The sequence below is a fragment of the Amblyomma mixtum genome, chromosome 6 (genome assembly GCF_055824585.1).
Source record: "Amblyomma mixtum isolate Tamu chromosome 6, ASM5582458v1, whole genome shotgun sequence".
Taxonomy (NCBI): Eukaryota; Metazoa; Arthropoda; class Arachnida; order Ixodida; family Ixodidae; genus Amblyomma; species Amblyomma mixtum.
Window position 1 is genome coordinate 143331670 of NC_143017.1, and position 7486 is coordinate 143339155.

General features: G+C 49.2%; 1 pseudogene; it reads right to left on the minus strand.

Moving 5' to 3' along the window:
• Nucleotides 1-351: 351 nt before the first annotated feature.
• LOC149340654 (uncharacterized) lies at nt 352-2734 on the minus strand (annotated as a pseudogene).
• Between the last annotated feature and the right edge of the window lie 4752 nt (nt 2735-7486).

Below are 7486 nucleotides of genomic sequence, written 5' to 3' on the forward strand. Positions count from 1 at the left end.
CATGAGAGTTCTTGTGAACTTTGTCCGAGGGCAATAATACGTTGAGTGTTTAGTTAGCCGTCCCAGTTATTCAAAAATGCTTACTCTTAATTCATAGTTGATTCTAATGCGGCCTAGCAGCAAGTAGGAACGAAGACTAAAGTTGACAGTGATCGAACTGTAGTGACATGAGGTGCAACGAATTCTTGTTAGTGATGAAGGGTAAATATTTTAGGAAACACTCAAAAAGTAATCAGTTGGACGAATGTTTTCCTAGTTTTAGTATACAAGCACATTTTCTGAACTCTTTCTTGTGGGTAACATATTAATGCTAGTAGTAATAGTAGTAAAAGACTTTTATTCGACCATAATTTATAGGCTGAACATGTCGACCGCCTGGGCGACCAGAAGCCGCTGTTCTTCTTCCCCTTCAGCGTCAAGCCAGTCGAGCCAGGTGGTGATGGATAGAGAGGGTGGGGAAGAAGGAACCCGACTGCTGAGCAGCCGGGCAATAGAAGAGGCAATGGGCCAGGTCCGCATAGATACAGGGGCAGTTGGGACAGGAAGGGTCCGATCGATAGGGATAGAGGAAGAGGCGGGACGGGGTGATAACTGCATTCATCTGAATGTGCCGAAGAAGGCGAGACTCCGGCACCGTGAGTGATGCATGAGGGGGAGGGTAAAGGCGTTTGTCGAGGCGGAGCTCAAGGTAGACCTCTTTTATGGTGCGGCGAACGGTGAGTCTCCCACCGTCCTCCGAGGGCTTGGGCCAGGGGATCAACGGTGCCCGGAAAAGTGTGTCGCGGGCGAGCTGGTGGGCCAGCTCATTGCCGTCAATCCCTGAATGCCCAGAGACCCAGCGGAGGAAAACGATGGAAGGCTGCAGTGCGGAAACCTCTTGTTCGACCTCCTGTTGTGGAGAAGAGGTCAGGGTGCGTTTCTGTATGTGGTGTATAGCGGCTTGTGAGTCTGAATAGACTGTGTACTCTTGGAGAGAGGGAAGGCGGGCAAATGACTGGAGGGCATGCGCAATGGCGAGGATCTCGAGGGACAATGCGTCTGGAGGGTGTAGATACGGCCCGCTGGTGTGGGTTTCAGGAGCAGGGAAGTGCGGATGGTGCAGGGCGTAGCCGCAGGAACCTCGAGGAGCCACGAAGGAGGCATCCGTGTAAGCTACACCCTGGGTATCAAAGAGAGGGGAATGGTGCTGTGCGGCCGCATGACGACGTCCGGCGTGCAGGACGGGGGACATGTTGGTCGGGAGGGGAAGGATACGAAGATTGGGAGCGGGGGTGGTAATAGGAGAGATAAACGGGGAGATTGTAATGGGCGAGATACCCGCTTGAGTCAAGAACCACTGACCCTGACGGGTAAGGGAAAACCGGGGAAGCTGCGAGTCACGATGGAGACTGAGAAGAGAACGAAGATGATGGAAGAGGCCTGTGGCAAAGAGCTTAGTGGTAGAGGTAGTGATAGGGAGGTTCAGAGCTGCCTTGTAGAGGTCCACAAGGGCAGTCTCGAGAGCGTTAAGTTGAGTCTGAGTGAAGGAAGCGTAGGGTGCAAAGTACAAGACCTTGTGGAGGGCCAGCGCGTGGGCAACTCGGCACGCGTGAGCCTCGTGGAGACCTGAGCGTCGAGGGACCACGCGCCGCAGGAGGTGAGTTACAGAGTGGCAGGAGGTGACAGCGCAGTGGAGGGCTTGCACATTCTTAGCCGCATGCAAAGGGAAGCCAAGAACTTTGCACTGTGTGACGACAGGAATGGGGGAGCTAGAAAGGTGGAGAGAGACGAAGTGGTTGTGTGAGCGCTGGTAGGAGGAATGGTTGAGAAGGAGAAGCTCGGATTTCTCAGGAGCAGGAGAGAGGCCAGCGGTGGTGAGAAAGGAGTCGATGAGATCTAGGCCACGTTGCAAGGTGTCCTGTATGTGACCGGGAGAGCAAGATGAACACCAGAGAGTCATGTCATTGGCGTAAAATATATGCTGCAGGTCGGGAATTTCAGCTAGCTGGGAGGCGAGAGGGGCCATAGCGAGATTGAAAAGGGTAGGAGAGAGAACAGCACCTTGAGGAGTGCCACGGGTGAGGTGGTGTGGGTTAGACAAGTGGGTATCTACTCGAAAGCGAGCCACAAGTTTAGAGAGGAATGAGTGGATATAGGAGTACATGCGGGAGCCACAATCCAAAGAGGCGAGTTGAGAAAGGATGTGATCGTGGCAAACGCCGTAAAAGGCCTTGCGAACAGCGACGGTCACAAGTGCGTAAATTTGAGTGAGTGTAGGAGACAGGAACGTTTGCTGGAGAATCAGAAACATGTCCTGTGCACAGACGCGGCGTCGGAAGCCAATGAGAGAATGGGGGAAGAACTCCCGTGCCTCAAGAAAATCAGAGAGGTGAGTCAGAGCCATTCGCTCAAGGGTCTTACCAACGCACGACGTCAGGGAGATTTGGCGGAGGTTAGAGAGAGAGGGAGGTTTGCCCTGCTTTGGAATCATAGAAATAAGGGAGGATGTCCAGGAGCTCGGCAAGCAGCCGCTCTCCCAGGCCTCATTGTAGGTTTGAAGGAGGAATTCTTTGGCGCAGTCAGGAAGGTTACGAAGTGTGGTGTATGTAATGGCATCCTCACCGGGGAGCCGAGCGTGTAGCATTAGCAGCCAGAGCAGATTTGAGCTCCCGGAGAGTGAAGCATTGGTCCAGATCGGGGTTAGGTCCACCTGAGTACACCGGGTAGGAGGGTGCCAGAGGGGGCGGGAGGTAGAGAGAGGCAAGTTGATGAAAAACTTCGGAGGGAGTCCCCTGAGTGAGGGCTTTAGCTAGAGTGGGAGCAAGGGCAGGCTTAGTGCCAAGGAGGGATTTAAAGAGAGACTATGCGGATCGCGAGTGCAATGCAGAATCAAGGCCATCACAAAGAGCACTCCAACGAGAGTGCTCGAGGGAGGCGCTGTGGGCGACGATCTCGGCCCGCAGAGCAGTGATCCGGGAGGAAAGTTGGGCATTGTGTGGTTGGGAGCGAAATGAGCGTTGAAGACGTTTACGGCGACGCCATAAACGGAGAAGGTGAGGATCTGGGTCTTGGATTGGGTTACGAGAGCGAACGCGACGGCTACTGAACGTGAGCGCTGCAGAGATGCACGACGTCCAGTCGTCGTAGGATTGAAAGAAATGGGAGGCGAGATTAGTGCGAAAAGCATGCCAGTCAATGTGAATAACCGGATGACAGCGGGGGATGTGGGAGAGAGAGGTGGTGATATGGATGAGAAAGTGGTCACTTAGAAGAGTTTCGGCTGTCACCTGCCAGTGAAAGGAAAGTGAACCCCGAGAGAAAGTGAGGTCGGGTGTCGTGGGGCGTTGTGAGGCAGTGCCCGCTCGAGTAGGAGAGCCAGGAGTATTAAGAAGGGCGAGGTGGCGTTCCTGGGCCAGACAATGGAGGAGGCGGCCGGGTTTGAGGGTTTGTGGGTAGCCCCAGAGTGTGTGAGGGGCATTAAAGTCACCACCAAAGAGGAGATGGGAGGCAGAAGGAAGAGAGTGAAGGAATTTGCACAGAGCAGAGAGCAGCAAGTGGCAGGGGGGTTGTAAAAAGACAAAAGGGCGAGTGAGATGCGGGAAGAAGGGTGGTAATAAACCACACCAACTAAATATTTAAGGAGAGTGGAGGGGATGTCAATTTGCTCTACGAGCACGTCACTGCGTACATGAATAGACGCAAGTGGTGTGGCCGTAGTGGCATGGTAGGCGCGGTAGCCTGGGACACTGCGGGCCGTCCGGGTCTCCTGGAGAAGGTGAAAATGAGGCAGAGAGGGGCGGGTGAGTAGATACTGGTGGAGGGGGGTCTTATTGTGGCAAAAATTTCGGCAGTTCCACTGCACAATATCGAGGTCCTCGCCAAACGCCATTATGATAGTGGAGAGGAACGCGATGTATAATATATAAGGCTGCGCGCTTTGTACGATCGCGGCAGTATGTAGCTTAATATTTCGATAACTCGCTGAAGTGTTCTAACAGAACAATTATCCCGAAAATTCACAATGCGGATGGAGCCTCCGCCTACTTGTTGCTGTAGTTCATTGGTTCCTATAACACTCCCAGGTTTAACTGAAGAATAGGCTATATTGCATTCGAAAAAAATAAATAAATCATCTGCCTTAAAGGTGCACTGAAGAGGAATCTTAATTCGTATTTTTCCCGCTGGAACTCGATCTGCACGTTCCGAGCGTTCTTAGAAACTCGAATCATTGCCTGCGCGGCTAAGTTGCCTAATTTAAATCGGATTAAACGCTCCGGCTCCCGCCTTTTTTTTTTGTATTCCCCGCAGACGGTGGGAGGAGCTGACCAACCTTTCAACCGGCTTGCAGCTCTGGCATCGGTGGAGTCGTACGAAGTGATCGGCGAAAGCAGAGTCCACGCGTATCTTTATTTCTGTGGGCCTAATTTGCAGCTGGGTAGTGGCTCACTAGATCTATTTATTCACGGAAAATTAAAAAGAAACAAATAATAGCGAAAGCAAAGCCGCCACGCGACTGCCTGAGAGGCACTCCCTGCGTTGGTTGACTCCTCCGACTGCTTGCGAGAAATTCAAACAAAAAAAAAGGCGGGAGCCGGGTGCTAATCCCATTTAAATTAGGAAAATTGGGCACACAGGGCCACAATTCCATGTTTTCTAAGAATGCTCGGAACGTGTAGATTGAGTTACCGCGGCAAAAAGACGAGTTCAGATTCCTCTTCAGTGCACCTTTAATAAAACCACTTTTTGTTTTTTTTTTTCCGTCGGTGAATCCAACCGGCGAATTTCGTTGACCCGATACCCTGCCTCGACTTGCAAGCTTCGACGTGTGGGCAGCATCTGCTTATGCCGCACGTTTGCAACTGTAAAGAGTTCTAAACTCCCGCTGAAGCCTTGCTTCAAACGGATCCCTGCTTCTGCAAGCGTTCCGGTGTTGTTGACTGAGGCTGGCTTCGGCCAAATCGCTGCCACCTGCGCTCGCCGTAGGCGTGCCGTATACAGGGAAGCAAGTTTTCTGCGGCGCATTTCTTTTCCTTACAAATAGAATTTCGATCCGGTTCGTTTGCCGGTGTTACTTTCTTCGCGTCGCGCAGGGGAGTGTGCTTGTGAACGCTTCCCAAGAAATGCTGTGCGGGTTTTCACCGCAAGCGGCGTTGACAGGTTTTCTCTTGGCGACTAAAAATAGGCCATGCGCGCCACTAGACTGGTTCCAGCAGGTGAAAAAAGCCATCGGCCGCACATGCTGTAAAGCTTTTCCCAGTTCCTTCCGGGTTATCTGTTTTCGTTGCTGGAAAAGGTTTTGAGGAAGCTGCAGTTATCCATCTTCTATGTATTATTTATTTCAAAATACTGCAAGCCATTGCTTGGCCCAAGCTTCAGTGAAATACATACATTCTGCGCGCAAGTAAAAGAATGAAAAACATAGAGTGTCTAGCAGTATACAGAACGTACGAAATATAAAAACACGTTCACACAATTTAGTTCAGCTCGGGCTACTGCAGAAATATTTTCGCACTAAGAGTAGCAGTGTAACACGGAGGTTACTGAGCGGAAATGCGAGCTTAAAAAAGAACGCTTCGGTTTCGTCCCGGGGCCTCTGAAATTTTGATTTAATTGCAAAATTTAACAAATACATAGTTGGCCATCATCCCCTAAAACTGCTAAGTTACGTACGCTTATCATGTCCTCTTCCATCCAGTGTCAAATAACCAGGCCTTGAATTGCGTCTCTTAGGACAAAAAATTATTTTGTAATACATCGTAGGAGTTACTAGACAGGATTTCCTGCTTTAAAAAGTAAAAAAAAAAAACGCCCGCAAGGCATAATGAGAAAAGGTAGTTATCGTGTCCTCGAGCAGTGCGAGATTAGTAGTACTTTCAAAGAAGCATTTCATGACAACTTTCAGCTGTTTACCTATTCTGCTGAAGCTAAAAAGTGGCAGGGACGCTCACCCTATCCAAAGGCTAGCAGACATTCCGACCTAAGCTACAAAAGTGGCGAGCGACGTCGTGATGATTACACACAGGAATGGAACTCTTGCACACATCAGGAACGTTTCAGGCAAGTGATTCTCTGCTGTCCTCCTATAAGAAACACGTACGTTACACAAAACAAGACAAGCCACTATGACAACAATGTGGAGATGAGCTAACTGCAAATCATGTTTGCACCGAGCAAAAACGCTCTGCTGTGTTTTACAGTCAACAAATACCAGGCCAACCAACTTTGCTCCTAGGTGAAAATCGACTTGATTTGTCCTGAAGTTTTGGGTTTAAAAAAAGCAAATGTCTTAGAGAAAGCGTACGTTGCAAAACTCATAGCGAAATAAATAGGCTCTTTATACTCGGGTTTGACGCATTATAGACTGAGTCGTTTATGTGCCGTAAAACTCAACACAACAGGAAAATAAAATTTCATCCAACACAAAGATTCTACAAAATGTACTTTAAAGCGTGTTATGAAAGAAGCCAACAGCCACAGAAACCAAGGAGCATAGGGGATTTTTTTTAAATTCATTTATTTATTTTGTGGCGTTGATCAATTTAGAATAATACTGAATATGTTATCGCTTAAAGCTAATTGATTAGAAAAGCAGAAGAAAAAACAACCACATGCCGCCGGTGGGATCCGAACCCACGACCTCCGAATTACGCGTCCGGTGCTCTACCTCTGAGCTACGGCGACGGCTGTCAAATCTTCTGCTTTCGGGGGTATTTATGTTTACAAGTAACCTAACCTTGAGAGTGTTCATCAGCGCCACCCACGTTCATAAGCGGCGGACGTAGAACGTCCTGAGTTACCGCAGGTGTGACGTAGAACGTCATCGAACGGAGAGGGTGGAAGCTGCGTGAGAACCCTCTTATGCTTCCTATGGCGTCAAGGCTGCCAGAACCGAGGCCCTCGCTAAGCAATTAAGCAAACAAGTGAAGGGGAATGAGGGGCTCGTTATAAATATGAAAGAAGCCAACAGCCACAGAAACCAAGGAGCATAGGGGATTTTTTTTAAATTTATTTATTTATTTTGTGGTGTTGATCAATTTAGAATAATACTGAATATGTTATCGCTTAAAGCTAATTGATTAGAAAAGCAGAAGAAAAAACAACCACATGCCGCCGGTGGGATCCGAACCCACGACCTCCGAATTACGCGTCCGGTGCTCTACCTCTGAGCGTGTTAGTTAGGTGAGCGGCGAGTACCGAACACCTTATGAGATAAGTAAGACTGTCATTTTAAATTAAGCGTTCTAACAATCTGATAAACAAGGGTAATGTCTTGTCTTCGCTTCGAGCAGGTCTTGAAACAGCGGAGAGTCTCTTTAGAAAGCTGGGCCTTCAGCGCTACTGATCATGCATAACATTACCCCAAAAAAGATCAGAATTGTTACTCAAAAATTAAAAAAACATACATCCATCAGTTGAATCACTGCGATGAATACTTTTCTTTCCTTCGTGTCATTCGAAAGGCAATGCCTCCTCTTGAGGAGGCGAAGGCCATTACGGCAAAGTGGGC